Source organism: Ischnura elegans, chromosome 2, assembly GCF_921293095.1.
Source record: "Ischnura elegans chromosome 2, ioIscEleg1.1, whole genome shotgun sequence".
In the NCBI taxonomy this organism is placed as follows: domain Eukaryota; kingdom Metazoa; phylum Arthropoda; class Insecta; order Odonata; family Coenagrionidae; genus Ischnura; species Ischnura elegans.
The window spans coordinates 93,036,458-93,060,996 of NC_060247.1; the positions used below are offsets into that span (position 1 = coordinate 93,036,458).

A 24,539-nucleotide genomic window follows, 5' to 3' on the forward strand; every position below is an offset into this window, starting at 1 on the left:
ATCTCACCACCCTTTTGTTTCCCAAGGCTCGCCCCGACCTTTAAGTGTCCGCCTCCTACGCCACCCTCACCCTCGCCCTTAAAGCGGACTCCTCATGGGTTAATTCCTCCTTCGCGCGCGCCGTCCAATGGAGAGCGCCTCTCCCCTATTCCCCACGAGGAGGAGTTTAAGCCCTTCTTCGTCTCCTTTCTATTACCGACGAGGCACAGTCTAGCCTCGCTAGTCACCGCCGCTGCCGAAGGCCTCGCTCTTCAAGCCGCGCCGTGCCTACACCGACCCTGATCCTGGTGAGCGGAGTAAAGGTAAGGTCGCACTCAACGACCATTTCATAATAAGGGCACTAACCACCCCGCCAGAAAGCGTAGTGAAGACCGTCATAATACCCCTTTTCGTAGCTTAAGAGGACGCAAAACTTCCTACCGTCCAGTCTTTTCCCTTACATATTGCAAGTTTAGCACCTAAAGTTTAACAAGCATTTATTAAAAACTCTCGAAAAGTGTACTTATTTTTATTGATAATTAATAAAGTCTAGGAGTTTAGATCAGGAAAATTAAATGCAAAAAAGTTTGCCAACGTTTGGATATTTTCTAATATCTTCATTATCTATATTTTCTTACAACATTCATAAAATAATTCCATTGTGCATACATGAAAAATAAAATACAATAATTTTGACATATTTGACAATTGACAAAATAAAAATTGAACATTTTGACCTTTACTCCAAGATTATATAAATTACTATATAAATTGAGATCATGAAAAAGAAATCGACCTATTTTTATTTATTAAGAGAAGGATTTCATTTTATAAGGCAGAATTTTAGCAAACAAAGTCACCGAATATTTGATACTAAGCATTTACTTCATTAAATCTCACAATCGCGACGTTGTCTCCTTAAATCTGTTAGCTTCTTCCTCCTCATCCTAGCCACCGGCAACGTAGCCAGTTGTTCCATCGTGTAACTACTTTGCCGTGAAAACCCATCTAATTGCCATGTCGCCATTTTCTGGATGCATACGGTCGAACCTTTTGAACATTTAACATTTACCTGTACATTTAATAAGATAATTTTACCTCAATACTTTCTCGGATGAAAATTTTTCAATATTTGAATTACAGAGAGAAGTTGAAAATAGTGTTCCCTTTGCAAAAAGATGGAGGCATTACGAAATTTCATTTTGGAGAGGTAGGGTGCCTGGAGAGAACCACCCTTTTCCGTCTCTTCCACTATCACTAGAAACAATGAAGCAACTTACTTGATAAGGTTTTTTTTAACTTAGTACAGCATGCGGTTTCACCCCAAACTTTCCTAATACTAATGTTATTTGTCTGCCTTTTTACCAATACCAATTGATTTTCCAAGAAAATCCGCCAAATCCAGATATAATTTTCTACTTTGAAAGTTTCAAATTCAGCCCACTCTCATCATTTGCGAATAGAACAGCTGGTAAATTTTAATGGACCAAAATTTTTGCCATGGGGACGCTACCCTTCCTTTATAGCATACTTTAAACTGCCTTCACCACTCATAATATTTCATAAATCTTGAGCACCTCTTAAATGCCCTGATCCTCTCAATGCAACTGATCGTTGCGATTTTCCACACCTTAGATACTCGACTTCTATACTCTTGCTTAAGTCAGCCATGCCGAGGCTTTCGGACGGAGGTGGTAGATTACAGTCCGCCCCGGAAGACGAAAATTTTTATTGTTATTCAATTATGATAGAGGCATGTGGTAACTTTTTTGCCTCATGGCAACTTTCGCTTACTTTTGAAATGCCGTAGCTATTTCCTCTCTAAATCAAATGATCTTAGAATAGAAGAGCCTTTACGTGATAATTATTGCTTTAATTCACAAAGGTTTTCTTATTTAAATCCTACTCTGTAGAAATTGATAATTATTTTAAAATGTCTGGTACGGTTTAATATCTCATTGCCGATAACTTTGCGCAGAAATGTCAAATATTTTATTGGCTAGGAACAACATATTTGTAAATGGTCCTTGGCCGTAGAAACCTGAACTGTGTCAGCTGTGATGCCCTTAGAACTCCACGCAGTACTTCACGTACAACGCGCTTAACCCATTATAACCCAATGTTGCTTCTAAGCAACATCAAAAATATGTACATTTTCAGCTCTATTTAGGAAATATCTAAACTACGTATTATTTTGTGGTATACATTTCTATGACGAAATATTTGGCTGCCACAATAACTATGATCGAGTGCAAAATTTTAAAGTTCCCGAAATAAAAAATCTTGAAATTTAATTTATCCCAGAAGTAGCTCTGGGTTAGAAAGGGTTAATAGAACGGGTTGGGAGCCGCTGGTCAACACGTAAACTCACACAAATGGTTTCAATATTTAACAATCTCCAACTGAGAAAAACTGTTGAAGTGTCCAAGAGCGAGACATACTGAAAAGTAAGATTCTTGTTTACTAATCACTCAATGATTTTCTCCCGAGTCCCAATTTATATCTGAAAAGGGGCTCACTTCACTCGCCGAAGCAGAGGGGAAGCCCTCACGAAGGTTTGATGGCCGAAGGAGCGTTGTCAAAACACGAATGCAAACACGGGAGGCATGGCGAACGACAGGTGGAGTAGCAGACTGCTTCATGACGTCCGTGATTCGTGATTCAGTGCATGCGATTTACCTTTTCCTTCGAGAAATTGCGAGGAAATTGGGGCGGTTTTCGTCACTGCACGTAGGAAACGCTAAATTTATATTTTTCCTCTGCTGAGAGTAAAATATTTCGAGGGAAATGGGACGAGTCCTCAATTTTCATGCATGGTCAATTCAATCAACAAAGGCACAACAGCTATAAAATCGAAATAATTTCCTTATAGCTTCCTTTAAGCTTTTATTTGGAAGTAGGTGCATTTTTATAGATATTACAGGTCATTAATATGTTCTGCTTATTTTGAATATTGCTGTAGTCAGAATAGTGTTCGCATTCTCTTCAACGATAACTTTACTTGAAATATTCGTAAGGAAATAAATCTATTTCTTCATCACCTTTCATGAACCTTGATAATATATTAAACAAATAAATAAATCATACATGAAACGATTGACTTTGTACGCAGTCACTCGAATGGGTTCAAAACACGAATTTTATCCTTGGTCTACATATCTTTGCACCCGTGCGAGTGACGGAGTACTAATTTACATGTTTCATAGAGCGTTTTGGAAACATTTACGCGGCGGAATAGCTATTTATTTCTCCTAAAGTGGTTCTATCTCCTGTGCTCTAGTGTGAAATACAGGCGTCAAAATCTTGTTCGACATTAACCCAGTCTGATATTCACCTTCAAAGAAGATAGCTTGACAGCGTAATTGGTAGCCTTCCTGACTAGACATCGGCTTTTGAATCCCGAATACAGTAAATGATTTTTTCGCGGTGAATTTTACCTTTGTTGTATGTAAATTAATAAAGATTAAATTAATAGGTAACTAGCTTCAATTCCATATCAAAACATTTATTTTTACTTCATAAAGTCGAATTACACATTTCCAAATCCATCACCTTCGGGGTAAATTTGTTTGCAAAACCTTCTCTCTTAAATTCCAAAAATAGATATATTAATGTGAATATGCGCTATAATCCGTAGTTAACTATCATTAAGTGCAAATCCAACAAATATTCTTCTGCAATAATCAGTCAATAATGCAGTGCTTCTCACATGCCCTTGTGTAGATGCGCACAGCATGATAACTAGGTTCATTGCGTAATTATCCTCGTTACAAATCGCCCTCATATACCTACGCTACCTACATAAAAGGGTAGAGGTTGAAAGGTTACCTTCTTCAAGAAACTGACGCAATTTCTCGCACAACAACTCAAAAGAGAAAAAAATCTGCGGGAGAAATAGTGACAGGCACCACCGAACCACAACGATAATCAATTGGGTTTTATAGTCCCGGAGCACGCATGAGAGAGTATACTTTACCTCACTTAGGGAAACCATTTGCATGCTTTTACCTTGAATTACGGGGTGATTTCTCGACATGCCGGGTGATCGCGAGGCAAGCGATTAATTTCAACTAGGCTCTCACTCCTATTAAGCCTTTTCAGCTCATCGCCCGAAGAGTTCCCGAAGAATTGATTGAATAGCTTGAAATATGCTTCGAAATGGACGCTGATACAAATATAAGATGACACGAGCTTCACAAAAAGAGTGGAATTCACAGGCTCCTTAAGCTTCACCATTGGTATGACCAGCTACTTTGAATCAGAATATTCATTCCACAACTTTTGTTTCATTTTCCCAAAAATCAATTTATAAACTTTTTTTGCGTGAATTAGCAGGAAAACCTTTGAAATTCACTATATATAAACTTTATAAATATTTTATTTTTCCCGTGAAATTTGAAATTGCGGATCAAGTTGATCAAGCTTGTACTTTATTACAATTAATTTAGCGAAAGTAGTCTATTTTCGGCCGGCTAAACACGCTAGAAATTTATCGAAACCAACCCAACATCCTAAGTACTGCAAGAAACAAGTAACTTTGTACGTAGTCACGCTCACGGGTGAAAATTTATGAACACACGGATGAAATTCGTATTGGATAAATCATATGGCTTAGCAGGGATTCTAACCCGGATGCCGGTCGGGTATGCAACCGGCTACACCTCCAAGTCGTCATCTTCCAAGGCGAATCGAGTACCGAGTTTGCCGAGCAAAGAGAGTCGTAAACCCAGAGTACGTACGACTCTGTTTGTTCGGCAATTCCAGCCTAAGATTCGCCTTTGAATCAGATGGCTTGATGTTGTAACTGGTATCACACCTGACCAGCAGTCGTGAGTTCCGGGTTCGATTCCCGCTTGAGAAAAATGATTTTTTTCATCGCGAATTTCGTTCTTGGTGCATACAACCCATTATATTTAACAGTCATTTCATTTCATAAAATTTCAATCTTCTGTATTGCTGACAGTGCAGCAAATTAATTCTCTGAGATAAAACTACAAGTAAAATGGAAATGCTTCTCACTGTCACATTATTGTCCATTATCCACTATATATCGTTAATATTGCCATAGAAAATATATAATCCAATTATAAAATTCGTTTCATGGATGCTTTAATTCCTTTTCTGGCTCCAAGAGACGAATATCGAGTGGCATTTACGAAAAATATCGAAAACACCATAAGTAAAGTAAAGGCGGGCAGATTTTTAAAACCTTTATTAAAGCCGATTATACTTGTTCCACTATTATTCGCTAAGCGTTGATATTTGAGGCCACATTGGGCCAAATCTAATAGAATAAGACGAGATAACTACTTGGGTAATCCATACGTAGCATCAAACACAAGCTTACGTGAAGTATTACTACCTTGGTATATTACTAATCTCAAAATTCTTGCAATGATTTCATTGGTTTCAACCCTCGTAGATTTCACGAACAGGCAAAGAAGAGTGAAACATAAGTATTTGTAGGTCTACCTCGAAAGGAACTCGGAAATGAAAACAAAGTTGAATTTAGAGCTTGTATTTCCGGGAACTTAAATAGGGGTCTCGGATTCCATGAAAATCTTAAGAGATTCAATGACATAGCGCTTCAACCCGAAGATTAGTAACTAAGGGTGCAGCTCATCAGACCAAGCCACAGCGCATAATTTTACATATTTAGTGTAGGGGGCTGTTCCTTCTCCTTGACCACCTCGTAAATTTATGATTGTTTATGTTTCAAGGCGCCCGAAGGTTTTACCCGAGATTTGAACTAGGGAAACTTAAATAATTAGTCAAGCGCTTTAACCACCGCCACCCAAATAAAAAAAAACAATAAAATTACTAAATATAATCAAAAGTTAGCGGTTTAGTGCCATGTTAATGAATGGGTACGGCAATTACGATATTCCACTCCATATTAATTATTTTTCCACGAAATGGATCCGAAGCAGTACATCCATTTTTTTCATTATTATCATTCGTCCTGCTGTTTGAGGAAGCAAAGATTCTAACAGCAGAAAAAAATCACAAGAAAAAAGGTACTACTTGTAGAAAAAGTAGCCCCATGGTAAATCACAGAATTAACTTATTTTTCCAGAATTATGGTCCTTGGGAGTCAACAATTCTATGAAAACTTAATCGGCAACATTATCATAACTTTAAAAATTGTGAAGTCCGAGAGACGCCGAGATGCAGGCAGGGCACACTTGACCTAATCAATAAGCCCCGGCAGATCAATGCATTTTTAAGAATGTATTTTTTCCTTTTGGAGAGGCATCTAATTAATCTGTTGAACGGCTTGGGAAGGACAGACTAGCGAGTGAACCGATGGGTAGCAAGAGTTTCTGCAATAACTTGACGATTCCCATAAACCATTAACCACTCCCTTGTACCAGGGAACCGGATTGGTGCGGTGGCTAGAGTGTCGGGTTCCCACCCGGCGGGCTCGGGTTCAAATCCCGGCAGTGGTACAGAATTTTCAGAGACTGCCCGATCCCTGCTTGAATGTTGTGTGCAGGACATTTCAAGCACAACACTCCGTCCGTCGGATGGGACGTAAAGTCGTGGTCCCCTTGGCGCCTTTAGAGCAGGGTGATGCCGACGCCGGGTTTCTCTCCACCCTTCCTTCCATACCCTTCCCTCATGGCGCGAATGACCTCAGCTGTCGGTCGCCTCCTCCAAATACCATACCATCTTAGTACCATCAACGATCCAATCCTCTACTATTCCCGGAGATCCTAGTTAAAAATAACGAACGTACCAATTTCTCATCTAATTGGAGTTTAACGTCAAAAAACTCGAAAATTGAAAATAAAAATAGGCTGGGGACTGAATAGGAAAATCGGGCCTTACTTAACGCCGAGAATAATATGTGATCTGCAGAAAATAACTTTTTTTCAACTACATTAGAAGACCTGTATGTCACTCCTCTGTACGAAAATTAAAAAAGAATGAATCAAAAGATATAAAAAGACAGTTTGATTCGATTTATTTCTTAAATGGCCAGAAGAACGAGCTGTAAATTAAGGAAGTAAACTTGGCAATCAGAAAATCACAACCGATAATGTTTACAAAACAAACACAGTTGAATCACGCGAAAACGTTTTATAGCGTGCATCAGGTAGAAAATGGTAATAATACATACATATAAATCGTTTAGTCATCGAATGAATTATATGATCGATCGGTTGAGAAACAAAATTGATACGTTTGATTTCCCTGTCACGCCAGGGTGTTTGCCTTTGGAGAGAGGAAAAAAAACAGATAACTCGATATTTCAGTCACTTGTCAAACTGCTCCGGGCGACGTAGCGATATGCAAAGCGAGCTAGCGTGGTCGACTACCTCCAAAAGCCTGCCTGCCCTTCCTTTTCAATCAAACGCTGCGTGCAACAGTCTGTTTCTTTGATTTTCCACGCTTTTTTCATTTTTCTCCTTTTTAAGTTTTACACCACAAACGAAGGCCTTTTGTGAAGAACATTTTGCCAATCTGAAATTATATTAATATAGCTGTGTTGGCATATGCATGGCTATTTTCCAATACAATTTTAATAATTATATCCACCCAAGCATGAATAAATTTACAAGTTATGGTAAGAAGAGATATTTTTACCAAAAACGTTCATCCAATAATAAATTTTTATATCTATATGTTCCCTTCTATATCATTCCCCATTGGGGACCTCTCCATGACGTACCGTTTGCACTGAAAACTTTTTTCGACGATCGTTATGAATCTTACTGACCAACACACTACAGCACCAAAGAGACACTGAAGTTTATGGACGTGAAACGTAAACTAGAAAAGCCACGAGGGAGTCAAATTGTTGACGCATTGGCTGAGTCGAGTGGCACACATCGTCCCCATTTTCATTCCAAAATCATCGCCTCTCACCAGCTGACGTATTGTCACTACACCACTCTTCCCAGGTTCCACTGCTTCTCGAAAATGTATATACGCACAAGGTCAATCGATAGTTGGGCAAACTTCGCAGCCGGCAGCTTCTTCCTCGCAGCTGACACCTTTCGCTCTGGGTGGACTTCTTTCCATCTCGGCACGCGCCCGTCCCTCATACTTGCGAAGCCGGGAAACCCGAACTCGAAGGAGGAAAATGGAATCTCGTGTAATGAGATTTACCGAACAGCTGGAATGTTCACGCCTCACGTTCGCTGTCTTTGAACTTTCACTGCAATGCGCTTCGTTTCATGCTGTGAAATTAAAAAGAAACTGATGAAATTTCCCTTTGACAACCTTTTCCGCGGTACCTAATTTACTCAAAAGATCAAAAGTTGTATCTTCCCCTGTGAACGAAAATGAATATTTGAGGCAACAGGCGATGAAATGTTCATAAATACATCGTTGTGATCGATAGCTGAATATTTACAGGAATATGTAGCTCGATTTATTTGCAAATAGTAAAACGCATGTTCACTTAATGTTATAGTTTTTTTCCATGTACACTCTTACGCTACTTATTAATATCAAACTACATTTACAGTAAAGTGGATTAAAACGGTAGTTATTGTTTTTTGTTGATAACTAACATTTTTAACCATATAATTAGCAAAAATCTATTATTGTTTGGGGCAATAGTTGCTGTGCCCTCTATGATGTAAAGAATGGTGATAACGATGTTGAAATCAATTCTTAAGGAGTACCTAACTGAGGCTACTCCATCTTTCTCATACCTCATTAATATATGCTGATAAAAAAATGAATGAATGAAAAGTTATAACTACAGTCGGCAAGATTTTTTTCCGGTTCTTCCCATTTCTTATGCTACATCTAAGCGTATTGCAACTCAATCCTTATCCATCCTGGGTTTCGTAGTAAAGAGTAGGCGCTAAAACTCATTTTCATCCTACTTAGGTTAGCTGTAGAACAGTATTTCACCTCTTCAATACTTACTGAGGTAACTATTTACCATTACGTTTTCCCTTTAAAAACTGGTCTGGAAGTTAAATTGGGTCAATTAAAGAAGAATTATTCAAATATAGAGTAAATAGTACGCTGGATAATGGATGTCTTTTAGAAGCTAACTATCTAATTATTTTTAATAGCGATATAAGCTCGAGGAAATATAGTGACATCCCTATTGAGATTTATGAAAGTCATAAGTTTCAAAATTTATGTATTGGTGTAGCAGTGGGTTCATCCGTATGGATAAATCACCCATACTTAACTATTACCCTCCATGAAGCTGCATGATTTTTGGGATTGATTCTGTCTTTCAGTAGCTAAGATTTTATTAGTGAAAGCAGCATTCTATAAACGATTGGAGAAACTTTCATAGAAATCAATGGTAAAGAGTATATAATAAAAGAGGTAAAGAGTAATATAATTTAGTCAGAGTCGCAGCGGAACCTAAGCAACTTGGAAAAAACCTTCCATTGAAACTCCAAGCCTTCATCTTTTGAATTTTGAATAGACGCTGAATAAAATATACTCTATAATAATGCCAATGAAACATCTCCAAAAGGAATTTTTCCCTCAGAGATTATAACTAAAAAATACTTAAAAATAATGATAGGCGAGCAAAAATGAGCTGAATTTCGTAGTTAACTGATTCAAGTTCGGAAATGAAGTCGCCGTAACCATTGACCTCCATGAATATCCAGAATATACCGTTCTTAATCAGCGCACCATTAAACCGATATTTTTCTACGGCTTTTGATTCAGTGAAAACGACGTATATTTCATTTTATCAGGGTCTAGACCAGCCAAGCGTGATGTACTAAAGCGGATCAATGCACAAAATTTCACCTCGATGGTCTTCTAGTACAGTGGGAAAAATTATGAAATGAAAAATACAGGAGAAAAACAATGCACTTTAGACCTCACGCATGGAGTCACGCTTATTTGCTTTACCCTCAATTTTATATCTTGTCTAATTACCCGGGGTACTGGCTATGTGTCTGCTCTCTTTGCGTGTTAAGTTTTCACTCTCGTGACGTTATCATGCAGGCAGCAAGGTAGCAAGTCAATATTTGCCCGTTGCGAAGTAAAAGGGTCAACGTATAAGTGCTCTATACGTTCAAGGAACGTATTTGGTATTCAAGTGCGAAGTAACGCTTTCTATTAATACCACTTGGTATCTAGATGGAGGTGTATCCACTGCTGGAGGTGTGAGAGTAGGGTAAAATGCTAAATTTGTTTTAGATGCTTATAGACCGTCTCAAGATAATAAATGTAGAGCCACTCATGATTTAACTTGTGCTCTTATGGATAGTGGTTGTTTTTAATTGGCATATCATAATAGGTAAATACTTATATAACGCTATAACTTGAGCATAAGAAAGGTATTGGTCATTCAGTTGAAAACATTTCCGTAGTGAATCGCAAGAAGTATTGTATATCGCAAGCGCTGAAACGAAAAGGCATTGCAAAGTATAATAATGTTATAAATTTAAGCGTTGAAATCAGAAGACGTTGGACAACATTTGAGACGCAGAAATAATCATAACGCGGAAACGTCAAGAAAATCTTGTACTCGCTTTTCTCCTTCAATTACATATAGATATATGACCCCATAGACCTAATATTTGTATCAAATGCTCCTCGTGATTCGTGGAATTAAAAAGCTTATGTGTCGGTCGATAAAAAATTAAATTGCATTTTATATTATTACAGGAGGAAAAAAATCACTTTTTCCCTGATTTTTGGTATTAAAATTTCCGTGACGGTTAAAAAAAATAATGAAATGCTCGATACATTTTGCGTGCGATGGTTTACGTGTTTCATTTGTACACGGAGAGTCGGGGGTTGAATCCCATTAAAGGTGAAACGATGCTTCTGTAAGGTTTGGCATCATGCTAAGGGCAATTATACGACAATCGTAGTGTAGTTTTCTGCATGTGGCTTTATACGCCAAGGCCAATTACCTACGTGCATTTTGGCAGGAATGCCCATCGAGTATTATTTTCTAGGCTTGCTTCCTTCCTCTGTTGACTAAAAAAATCTTTAATCGATCCCCTCATTGCTACTCAACAAGTGACGCTTTTTCAACCAAAATGCTACCCTTGCCTAGAAGGATAGGTAAAAAAAATATAATAAAAACGTTGCATTTCTAAAAAGCATTATCAAATTTTATCAAACCTACTTAAATTCAGCAAGATATTCTAATTTGATGCTTCAAAAATTATTAGAATTGCAAAGGGCAGAATATGAACCCAAGTAGGGTGAAAATTTGGTCAAAATACGCTATTCTCAAGCTGCAAAATACGTTTCTAGAGGAATAAATAAATAAATAGCATGAGTTTTTTGCTAGACTTGATTTTGTTACCTAAATTGAATGTTGGTATATTACTAGATATACTTCTGCAAAGTGAGTAAATAATTTTATCTATGCCGAATGTTTAAACGCTGAACAGCAAAGGCAACACGGAGATTGTACAATAGGAATTCAAATTTCCTCCATGAATCTAATTAATAGAATACCTAAGTTTAACTTGTTTTATCGAGCGAGAAAGCTTTTGCTCAGTTTTGTTACATAAAGAGGACGGATTTTAACGAAAAAAATAGGGAAGAAAAGACCTGCGAGATGAAGAAATGAAGAAGAAAAAATGTTTAAAGAGTATCCTGGCAAGGAAATGTATTCGCAATGAAAGGATAAAATAAATTATCAATAGTTACTTTACATACTATACGCGAGCACATAGTGAAAAAAATTGATACGTGTAAAGAGAATAAAAATTAAGAATTTTTGCAACAAAAAAAAATTAAAAATTTCGATTGGGTGGCATGTCTACGTAAACGCTAAATCTTATTTTCATTGAAATTCAGCCTGGGCTAATTATCTAGCAATTCGTTAACTAAATACAAACTTCTAAATTACAAAAAACTTTTTTATGACTTTATTACGACTCTCCCACCTAATTTCTCAAAGAAATGAAATCACGGTGGAAATAAGGAAGACGCATTTCCAAAGTTTGGAACATATTTCATTGCATATACGCCAGGGATAAAGTTCGCCGTGAAAAAGAAATGTTTGGCTTTACCGGAATTCGAACCCTGATCCCCCAATTTCCGGGCAGGCGTGTTGGCCAATTACACCACCAAGCCAGCTTCCAACCCGGATAACTGGGTGACACGCCTGAGCGAAAATCGGGAGATCAGGGTTCGAATCCCGGTTAAGCCATTTTTTAAATGGCGAACTTGGTATACGGAGAGTATATGTAACTTTGCACCCGTGCATGTGACTGCGATTGAACTCAATTTTTTCATGCAGAGCTTTGATATTTAATTGCGTATAATGAAATTCTATTGTTATGTACTGCCACGCTATATTCTATTCAGGTATCACCTCAATTCACGTTCTATGGACGAAAATTTGAAATTAACCAATCATTTATTCAGACCCGCACTCAACTCTTTCTAAATCCACAGAAAGAAACCCAACATACCTTGGATGAGATTAAATTGGCCCATTGCCAAAATTGGTAGCCATATTTTTAGATTTTTTCCTCATTTAATTACAAAAAAATGCACTCTCCATTACCAACCCGTGAATTGAATTGCAGCGCAGTTCCTCCCGAAGCCACCACTTGAAATCAATACTTGAAGCACAGCCGTCGTAGCTGGATCAGGAACTCTTGAAAATTGAAACACCTCCGCTTTTACAACCTGTGAAAAGCCTCAAAACAGGAAGAATTGCTCGCGAACATCAATTTCACGAGAGGGTAATCTATTTTGGTGCTTTGGTCTCAATTAATCATGGGTTCCGAGAGCAATGGAATGCTTTCGTTCCCTTCGAGTGGTTGGATTCCATTTAGTCGCCACGCGAGAAAAATCACCCGCTACGAGCAGAATTAAAAAAAATATACCATCGATACTGTGTGAAATGAATAATGCATCGGCTCGTAAAAAGCGTTCAGAAAGATCGATGGATTGGGCGACCAAACGAAAACCGAAAAGCGAGCGGCCCTACATCCTCTTGCACGTTCCCTTTCGGCGCGGCCAGGGGATTAGTCGCATACCACCCAAGGAGCTTGTAAATATGTACCTGGAGGGGGCACCACTGGTTTCGAGCGTGGAGCGAAGTGTGGCCGGAATGGGCAAGGTGCGTATAATAGGAGGTGGTCTCAGCTGAAACTGCCGTGCGGGCGTGTCGTCACGGAGTTCCAAACGTAAACGTATGCCAGGGAATAACAGGCAGGAACCGAGTCGTGATATCGCCTTTCCGCATAGAATTCTCATGAATTACAACAAAAATATCGTTATTAGCCATCAGATTACGTTGTATACTCTTCCGGAATGACCCTGTTTCCTTTTCAATCGCATCATAAGACTAGCAAAGTAAGCAGAATTATCGTATTCTACATCCTATAGTTTCATCCGTAAAATTTCGCAATGTATCATGCTATTTGAAATTATAAACTCATAAGAGGAATAAGCCACTGTAAAAAATAGGTAAACACGCATTTTATTTAAGTCTTTCCAGCTTTAAAATTTAAACTGAAAACCACGACTGCAGATTCGTAGCCACTTCAAAATTGCAAATGGAATTCTATTGCTATCAAGATAAAACATTTACATGCAATGTAAATATGTATCACAACTATTATGTTGGCTAAAAATAAATATCCTCTGTTAATTGAAGACCGTAATCTGAGCTAAATCAGCACCAGCACCTATTATACGTACCTAGGGAATGGGGGTGCTTGGGTAGGACAAGCCACGCCCACTTTGACCAAAACATTGACAATCCAATATGGGTCAATGCATACTATTTGGTGAAATTTTTGGTCATAACTCGTTAATACTCATTAAAATAAACTATGGAACGCACAATGAAACTCTTTTTTTCTTACTTCAGAGGTAGTCTTTGCGAATTTATGACTCAAACATCTTTTTCCAGGGAAATATGATTATCAATCACCACAGTTACGTTCTACAACCAGCTAAGCTGAAAATAAAATTTTACGAGAGTACACTAGTCATTTACCTGCACTTATACTGGTATTTAATTTTATTGTAGTCAACGGAAATCTAACAATTACAGTAATCAAGTATATTTTCAAGGATGCCCCCATCAGTAAAGTGGCTATCAGACACAGGGTTTATACATTAATAGAAGTATCGCGAATGATGAGAAAAATCCTATGACAATCGTCGGCGAAATACTAATGATTATGGTAGCATTTTTCACTTAATGTAGTTCATTTTCAGAACAAAAGTCAGCCTTCTCAAAGTATCTATCAGTCGGAGACTAACAATAAGTCAAAGAATTGTCAAACCAAGATGGTGGAACTTTGACCAGGCTAAAAACTCGGAAACAGCGCCTCCAAATATTCACAACATCCTTGCGTACCACCAGAATACCCCCCCCACCTTCCAGCAAATTTCTGGCTACGTGCCCGGTCGCGACGGCGCGGAACCGAAATCGTCTCCAGTCGAAAGAACACGATACTCAATACACAAAATCATTGGCGATAGGGGAGGTAACCGAAAACATCAAGATGAGGTATATCAGCCCTGAAAAGCAAAATAATAATTATATTAAATCGTCTTTATTGAGCGAGATTGGGACAAGAAAATCCCATAATCCATCTAACTCCTCGCCATACACTAAATATTTGCCGAGGAATAAATTATCAAGTTACTGTGAAATTAAATGCAGTCAAATTATAACAAAAGACACAGTAAGCTTTAAAAAACAAACAAAATTCAAAATGAATTATGAACTTCGCAAATAGGGTTATGAAGTTCTTCGCTGGCTGTGGACTGCAAGAACAATGCTTTTTCGGCACTTTAAACTGTCTCTAGCTCTTTTTAGGCCATTTTTCTCACAAATAAGAGTAACTAATCGTAGTTAGTGTCAAAGGCACAACGGCGTTTCTTCATAGAACACTAGCTCCTAACCAATCAAAGCAGCGGACCACTCAGTCTGAGATTACATCATTTTTTCAGCAAACTCACCCCTACCGCCAAAATCCTCGCTACCAGTTACAAACCTTACATAGTACCTTACGTATGGCCTAATTTAAAGGAGATTTAATTAACAATGCCAGAAAAAATATTAGAAGTTAAGGAATCATACTTATTAGTCTCGTCCAAAGCACATCGCTTGCACTCACTCAGTGATTAAAGCCGAGGGTTGATTGGGATAGGTAGAGCTCACCACAGACTTAACCAGAGGTGGGAATATTTTACACATTCATGGTAAGGGTGGCAATTCCTTTCCATGATTATGTGAAAAAATCATTCGCCTTGACCAGGATTCGAACCCGGATCCCCCGATTTCCGGTAGAGTGCTTAAGCCAGGGAAGAATGACGCCTTGGTAGATTAATTGGCTACAGCACTCGACCGGAATCGGGGGATCCGGGTTCGAATCTTAATCAAGACGAATGATTTTTTTTCTGTGGATTTTTTTGCACAATTTGTGCGTTGTAGGTGACTCCGTGAAGATATCACCGTGAATAGTCCCGGTATTGTTAAATTCCTTTCCATGAGCCAATTCGCTCCTATTTATTTATATTCATCAACCCGAAAATAGCCTTATTTTTCTTTTACATCGGGGGGCTAAAAAAAATAACAATGGACTACCTCATTCATCCATGCCCTGGTTAGCAGTACACTACCCAGGCGGTACTGGAACCAACGACCTACAGTTTTGCAAGCAAGGACTGTATCCCGCCGTCACCGAGGCCGGTAATAACAACTTCGACGATTTATGCCAAGGTTATTCAGTAGCTTCACGCTCGGGACATTTGGTGCATACCCAATGGCTTTAACCACCAGGCTAACACGCTCCGCCTTCGCTTTCAATATTTTTATTTAATTTCAACTTTTCTGTTTTCCCGGCAAATCTGTTCCGAGGTTTTTTCGCACCTCCAGTGGTTCGCAGGCCACCGGTTGGGAGCCATATAATTACCAAATATAACACACTTGCCATTAGAGTAATTATGCATTCCTTGCGTTAAAAAGAGGATACCCCAACAGTGAATCTAGGAGGCAAGAACAGACTCCCGTCCAGATTTTATTGTATCCGTAAAAAGAATAGTTCTGTAGAACTAAGGCCTGATGTTTTCGCAATGGTCGAACTCGGTAATAAACTGCCTCATTCTTTCCAGTATTATGATTATAGAGTTTTTTCCTAAGTCTCGGCTGTTTCAAGGACAGATAGGTATTGCCAATATATGGTTGAATTACTTGTCTACGGCAGTCGAAATGAAGGTAATCTGAAATTGACCTTCTGAAATTTATAATCTGAAATTTACCTTCAAAAGGAAAGAGTTACCAGTAATTAGTTTATAATCATCAGTAACTTTACAAATAAACAAAGCAAATATTACTTACATGTAACGGACACACACTGATTTAGTAGCTTTTAAGAGTAAATTTATTTTCCAAAAATAATAGTACCAACCAATTACTAGCAAAAGTTATCAACAATTCACTGATAACTTTATTTTATCTGTTTGACTATTTCCAACTACCATTACAAACCAAAAATGAGAATACGAGATTTATACCCACCAAGGGAATAGATGAAGTTTGAATCAATAATTACTCGGTAAGAGTAAATTTCGCAATTTTATAACTTAAAAATACATAAAATTAACACATTAACAGATTCACTTGAATACAAAGACCTGACGCAGCTCGTTTATTAACAACCGAAAGAATTTATTAGCATCCAAGGAATGATACCCCGACTAGTATATTTTGAGACGGGAAAGTTTTTAATAGTGAGCGGGTAGAGAGAGGTGGTAGAAAATTTCTTCCTCTAACCTTGTAATTTTCGACTTTCTGATACGCCAAACTCACTCAAAGATGAGATAGAATTGGTTAGGTAGCGACGTGTAAATGATATTAAGACTGTAGCGAGCGAAGTGATCATACGTCAGAGCTAACAGACTACGCGCCCGGAGTCTGCAAACTTGCGAGTATAGAGAGATAATGCCCTTCGTGTTCAATTGCGTCGAAAGCTTCGCTTTCACGTCAAACTAACCGAAGTTTCCCCTCTGACTCGCGGAAAACTTCGGCTTAATGACATTGAGCAACTATTGACTGTACAGCTGAGTAATGCCTCGTTCAGATTACGATTGTTCCAGCAATCGTTGGAACTATCGTGCATTCACACAACAATGGTTAAAACATGTGCTGACATCTAAAGTGAACGAGAAATTGCCGGTTAACAAAGCTGTTGAGGTATGCAGGGTCAAGATATTACTGTGTTCAACGTGTATTTAACGAATAATTTTTCTTACTCCCATATTCCTCCTTGCTTGGACAAATCCATGATAAAAAAATAGAGCGAAGGGAGCTTCACGAACTTTTCGTCTTTCTCTTGTCGCTTCCTATGTGGTGCTGCATATGAATGTTGAAGATCAAACGGATACATCGTGTAGGTAATTTGAAAGTTCCAAGAAGAGTGAAAGAGAAGATTTTTTTTAAACCTACGGCACGAATATTACAAAAGAGGACCTTCTAGTCGGCCTCTAATAGTGCTGTCACCGACCGCGGATTTAAATGTGTTCACAAAAGTCGCCACTAGTGTCGCTTACGGACAAATTGATCCGAACTTCTAGGGGAAGTAAGGTAACATTAGGTGTCCGAAATGTATGCACTTGATGATGTGATCTATCACTAACATACGTTACTTTTCAATGTTATTCCTCACAATGAAAAACATTATAGTGCAAAATATTGGAAAGAAAGTGGATCGAATTGCACTCATCACAGCGCCGCGGACATTTTTGAAACCTGATTGAAATGCAATCGAAGTGGCAACATAAATCACCCTTGTATGAAATGGAATTGGGCCTACACTATGCAGCCCCTTTGATCTAGGGAAAAAGACGGAACAACTTAATCAGCCACATGATAGTTCTACGAAGAAACCTTTGGACGAAAGGTGGATGAGAGAAACGGCAGAGGAAGCCCTCAGATCACATACTCGGAGGAGGCGATGAAAGATTTTAAACATGGGAGTTATGATGAGGTTTATAGGATAAATGATTGGAGAATTTTCGGGAAAGCTTTCTCTCTTCCGTAGAAAAAATTGAACACTGAAACTAACGCTGAAATATTTTCCTTTTTCCATAGAAAAATCCGCCCCTACCGTAGATACATCAAATTATCGTTTCGCTATTAGTGATCCACGTCGCCCTAATGACGACGCTGGGATTTCCCTATTCCCTCCTCTCCCTATCCTGATCCCAGAGGCATGGGCGGGCTCCTAATCGCGGCGGCGCCTCTTTCCTTTTTCCTTCCCCTCCAAACCCCTCCCCGGGTGACTGGGCGAATCAGTTTTTGGTACTGAGTCCTGGTCCCGGTGGTTGTAACCTCTTAAGGACCCACCCTGGGATCTCGTTCTCTACGAGGAAAGCTGCGTCAAACCAATCAACCAATCTCTAACTAACTTATGATGATTTTAAGATGATAGGTATAGTACTAAACAAACAATAAGATACAGACCAAAAACGAACAATAGACCGGTGGAGAATTGCCACTCACCGGCTGGGTAGTAGTCGGGTCGAGAACACTCCAACCAGGGTTGGCGTCGCGTTCATGGAGGAAAACACAGGTCACCACCGCTCCACACAACAGCTTACTTGTGACTGCCCCGCCTTTGTACTGCGGATTTAAAGTTATCTACGGCAACGGAAAAACCAACAGCGTACCCACGAGGGACTTCTATTTTTCAGTCCGTTTGATGGGTCGTTCTGCGGGGAAAAAGGTAAGAGCTCCCGCTCGTCTGCGCGCGTTCGGTCGAAGTTGCACTTGGGGCCGTGGTATTCGGTCCCACGTAACATACAAATGGCCTGAGCGCTCGGAAAATTAACACGGCTTTCACACGACTAGGGAGGGGCATGTGGCTGAAATTTCGAGCATAGATCCCACCCACCCCCCCTGGTATCTCCACTTATTTGCGCTTATTTTCTGATTAATCTTTAACTTAATTTTTAACCCTGTGTTTTATTCATTCTAAAGTAAGAACTCGATATTTTTCTGCCGAAGTCAAGCATTGAAATTCTTGGCATGTTGTTCGTATCCCATTGAAATATCAGTGGAGGTGGAAAAATGATTACGCATGACATGATCATCATTTTTTTCAACCAATCCCCGGGTTGAACGACCAATGACGAATCAAATAAAAAATTTAGAACAATTTAATTCACTTTCTCTCAAAATCTTCTTTATTCAATCAATTATTTATACAATCTACTTTATTCTTACAGAAATTCTTACTTAAAATTTCCTTTGCGGGAGTTGCCACTTTAGAGGACATCGTGGATTAGAGCCGTGGCGACTCGGCTGAGAGTAAGAATTGTATCTTCTATAACACACTCGATTCCAGAATAAATACACAATATTTGATCTTATTTTTGTACTTCTTAATCCTTAGAGCACAATTTTCAATTGTAGTGACTACATAATTCGCGCCGTAGCCACCACAGACTCCGGCGCGCGTGGCACTCCACTATAAAAGCGGTCGGATTCCGCTGCCATCGAATTTTTGTTGTCCACGTTCATTTTTCCGTCCGAACTAATGTTCTCATAACGTGTTCCCTTGGCCTCTGAACCAATTTCCGCACAAATTAAGAGTCTGACATGAGATCATAAATCATATTCCTCCATAGCATACTTGCCCTGGTGGTCGCTATGTGAGGTGGTCGCTATACACGAATTTCGGGGAATGGAACGCAGGGCAGCGCTTCACCCCGAACGACACGGATCGAGAGTGAAGTCACTACTATTCGCCGTCCCGTCAGTCGTAGTGAAGGGCTATGAAGTCCACCCCCGCTGCGCAGCTTATCACCCGTCGGCCCCTTAATCAGCGAGCGGTCAAAGCGGCCAAAAGCAGTCGCCGGGCGCGTAATCCGTCAAAGTGACATATTTCCACTCTCGTACCACGTAAACTCTGCTCCCATCCTAAACAATGAGCCTGGCGGGGATTGCGTGGGACAGCATAGTCGCCATCGCAACGAACGTACGGCGAACACGACGTGACAGAAGAGAGATTGACGAAATGGGTCACGTTTCAATGCTTCAGAGTGTATACACAAAACCGCTCAAAGTGGCCGGGTTGTAACCAAAATCTGAGGTCAAAATTGTAACTCTAAACTACAATATTACTATAAGAAATCTAAAAAAGTTAGCCGGTGAAATACTCATCAATTGATTATCTTAAAACCCCAATTATACTCCCTCCATATGAATATCAACATCAAATGATACTAATCAAAATGAACAATATGTAAACAGACCCATCACACCCATTATGTGATATCATATTTTACTATTTCGATCTTGAACTCAAGCACAGAAGCCGAAATTTTCTCTTACCCATACTTAAATTAAGGTCATTGCCAAATCACGTATAGAAAAACTAGCAAAAAGTAACAGTTTAATTTTAAAAGGTAAGGAAGAGTACAATATAGTTTAAAATAATTAAAGCAGTGGTTATATATTTACATTAGTTGTAGGTAAAAGCAGTTTCACATGTTATTAATGCATGTTCACGCCTGACTGTCACGGTTAATTTCTACTGTAAATCGAAAATGAATGAATTCCTTGGGATCCAAGAAAGCAATAATCTAAAGAGAACAAAGCGTAACGAAACATTGAACAAAAAATAATTTACGTCATTCCTTTTTGCGCGCAATGATACAAATCAAACAAAGAAACTTAAAATATCAGACGAAAAAAGTCCACAAATTCCAATCCCTTTCTCAATGCAGTCAAAACGTTCAAATTATTGGGTTAAATACAACCTCATAATTTTTTCCTACAAGAATCTTTTCTTAGTGATCAAAAAAATTTCACAAAGAATATAACCTATAAGTTTCATGGCACTACCGACCACTTGTTTGGGCTTCGTAGATGAGTTAGTGAATCGGTCAGGATACCTTCCTTTACATAACAGATTTCATGATAAAATATTTAAAAAGGCACGTACAGTTCTTCGACGTAACGTAACTCAAAGAAATCAAAGAGGGAACAATTGAGACAGTTGCCCCTCTTCCTCAATTATCCAGAAAAAGTTCACTATCAATATCCAGTAACTACTCATGATCTGATTAATTAAAATTTAACTGAAATTTTATGACTACTTCCGCGTTTTTATTCGTTTTATGAGGGAAAAGCGTGGTGGTCTAGTGAGCAGAGCGTTTTACTGAAGAGTTCCGGGTTCGCATGCTGCAATTCTTTGGACAGACCGGCAAAAATCCTGACCGTGAGAGTTGGTTCCGTGGTAGGAAACTCACCTGAATATTTGAAATTCACACATATGTTTTTTAATACACTGCTTTAAAAAATAATGTCTAATTTAACGGTATTTTTATTATTATTTATTGATATCCGACTAAATTGCCTATATGCGGCAGAATAGTTTCCAAATGGTATGTGATGTAAGCTACTATCTGCTTGGAATTTGATAGATTCCTATCCCATCAGAGTTCTAGGGACTGTTTAATCTACTTCCATGCCGATCATTAATGTCGTATCTGTGAGGAATCTTGCATTATGAAATACCTATTCCAATATCTGGATCAGATATATTGAATCGGACAAATTTAGCCGTAAGGAATTTGAACGTCGAAGTTTGCCTGGATCTAGAGTTAATTAACATGCAACGGCGAGCCCATCTGACGGTTAAAATTTTACCGTTCTCGGCATTTCTCCGGATTGATTACTTCCTTCGACCTTCGGCCCCTACAAACTTCAATATGCCGTTGCTATGCCAACTATCACTAAATTGAGTTATTATGTTAATTCGTGATGCCATTGCAATTTTGATATTGTATGGGACGAAATTCATCTATTAAAAACGATTCTAGGATGACTTGAATTCCACTTATGACCATATAACTTGATGTGTCTATCAAAAGGAGTTTCAGCGTTAAATACCGTATCAATAACTAAAAAACTGAAATATGCTTTCCTAATTCCCTACGCACCTTTCCAGCGTTTCCCGTGATTTTACTCTTAAGTGTTTTGTAGCGTATGCTATGATACTAATATAGTTTGGGAAAAATGGAAGTTGAAACGCTTGCAAGATATAATAATTGATTTATTTTCCTTCGCCATATGAACTGCTCAAGCATTTATTGGTGCTTGTATATTCCCCATCAAGTAACATTGAAAATCTGTCAGTGATGGTGAATTTCGGAACAAAAATTAGTGCACGTGTTCTGCCAGGGTAAATGAAATGCTAGCTAAATATAGTCTCAAAATGCAAAACCAAGAGACTCCGCAGTCCCATCTGCGATGTAGCATGCAGACGGAAATATATGATGAGGAGCTGCTCTCCACCAAAACAGTAGATCCTATCTGCTTAATGAGCCATAATCATTAAAGCAGTGAATGAATGCCCTAATCCTCAGGCGCACGAAATAATGACAGTAGTAAGGTGAGTCCATGATTACTGTCATTTTAAAGGGAAGACTGATATTCTTTGTGGTAGCACTGATTTCAGATAAATCCGAAGAGGTAACTCGATTAATTAAGTATTCAACGAATTTTGCGTCGACTGCACACGAAATATGAGAATAAATCTCGTTAGCAAGAATAACAGCGAATAAATCTTCTGTTGTTTGTGGAAACAGGGCTCATTATTGCTTCTATAAACCTGTTGGGCAGGAAATTCCACGAAGCAGATAAAGTTTATCATGTACATAAGTATCATGCGATTGATTTTTTTGTAGTTATTTCACTTCCTCAGGGCCTTGAAATTCTGGCCTCAAGCAGTAGAAAGAGGAATATGCACTACTAGGAGTGCTATTTTTTATCTTTTTATGTAATTTCAGTCCCCATCTGAGGATAAATAATGTTAAAACAAGATAAGGATTGCAAAGACATAACTTGGCTATAAAAATAGAAATGAGGCCTTACTGATACATTTTCTGTGGAAACTATCGAGGTCTACTCGCTCGTTATTTAGCTCTCGGATTTATATGGAACCGTAGTGACGCACGGTACAGAGCCGCTCATTTTAAGTAAGTGGGCCGACTGCTGAGTCGGTGGCAACCATACGTCTCTTTTCTCCTCCCTCTCCCAAGACGGAGCTGCCGGTATGTGCACAGAAACATCTATATAAATAATAAGCGATATTGACCTTATTAGCGATAGCTAACGTAAAGTTTATATGTACCTGCATTGCATTCATTGTACAGCATACATCAGTACCGATCAATTTTCAATTGACCCATTGGTTTCGAAGTTAGAGGAGATTTGCATTGTTTGCAATAATAAATCAATCAATATTTATGGAACACACAATTTCTTTTCTATTAACTGTTAATACTAGATCAGGCTGTCTTATGTCAAAAATGGAAGTTACTGGAACGAAAATTACGGGACTAAAAGTGTTAAAATTTGAACAACTTGATTTTACGCGCAAAAAACGGGTACTTTTTTCAGAAAAAAATTAAGTACAGAAAATACTATAAGGCCCAAGATTTTTAAAAGTATACGATCCAATGAGGTGTAAATTGTCTTTTGTACGCTTTTTGTTGCATTGAAATGGATTGCTTCGCTTTTACGCTAGAGCTCCTCAAACTCGGGCGTCGTGCTTCTTTTCACAGATAGTGGCTCATCCATTTTAAACTGAAATTTGCATATTCAGTCCTTCAGAGCTAAGAGAAGTTTTTTGAGATCCTTAGTAAAATCTGAACGGATGCAGACTTCAGCTTTCTATGCAAAAATAAAACGCTGCGATAAGATTCTCTTGCATCAAGAGTAACTCAATGCAAAATCCAGTCAAGCTGTGGCCATGCATCAATGACGGTATGCGCAAAAGATATTGGCAAAAACTTCACTTTTGCTCAAATAAACAAGAAATTAATGCTGATCATAAACAGGTTGACTGTAATAGAAAATACTTCGTAGATTTTAGTGTCATATTTAATCAATACTTATTTTAATCGCTTGGTCGTTATGATAGTGATGTGAGCCCGCGAATTACGAGTATTCCCATTCTCACGTCGTACGCCCGCGTCCAGTTGAGAAGATATTGTTAGCTTCCCATTTCACGGACACGTATAAACCGCGCTTGTAATTACGTGAAAACAACCGATCCATTAATACGTAATTGGCTTTAAGGCAAGTAAAAATTAATAGCCAGTCTAAGATTTTCATTCGGTATTAAATTTTAACTCAAAGTTAGATCGAATCTTGTGGAGGGCCCATAATCTCGGGGCCCTCGGCGATCGCCGACCAGCCAACTTGGCCAGATCGCCCCTGTTTGTAAACCTAATTAAAAAAGCCTCATAGAAAAGTAAGTACGAGAGGGGCCAATGAGAGTTATCTATAAGTCTAATGAGAGTGCTACAGCGAACCGCATCTCCAACGTTTTCTAAACCTTGTAAATGCCCAAAAGTTTTAAAGTTACTTTTCACCCATAATTTTTGACGCAAAGCTATTGTATTCCATGAAAACGCAAAGGTATAAAATATTCAAACTTCACCAAAAAAATCGAAGGATGAGACAATTAAGATAAGAGCATGCGGAAACTGGACTTAAGGTCGAAGGTCGGGCGGAGCCACCCCAGAACATCCCATGCAAAGCATTTTCTTAGTTATACCACTGGTCGTCGAATTTATTGATTTCAATTAAGTAATTCATTTGTTTTTGG

The 24,539-nt window shown here is 38.6% G+C and overlaps 1 protein-coding gene across 1 annotated transcript in view; it reads left to right on the plus strand.

The window, feature by feature from the left end:
* The first annotated feature begins 210 nt into the window (after positions 1–210).
* The window catches only part of LOC124154174, a 50,192-nt gene continuing 25,863 nt past the window's right edge, over positions 211–24,539 (plus strand). The window contains exon 1 of the mRNA XM_046527737.1: positions 211–302. The gene's annotated coding sequence lies outside the window, so the exon portion shown is untranslated. The remainder of the gene's footprint in view (positions 303–24,539) is intronic.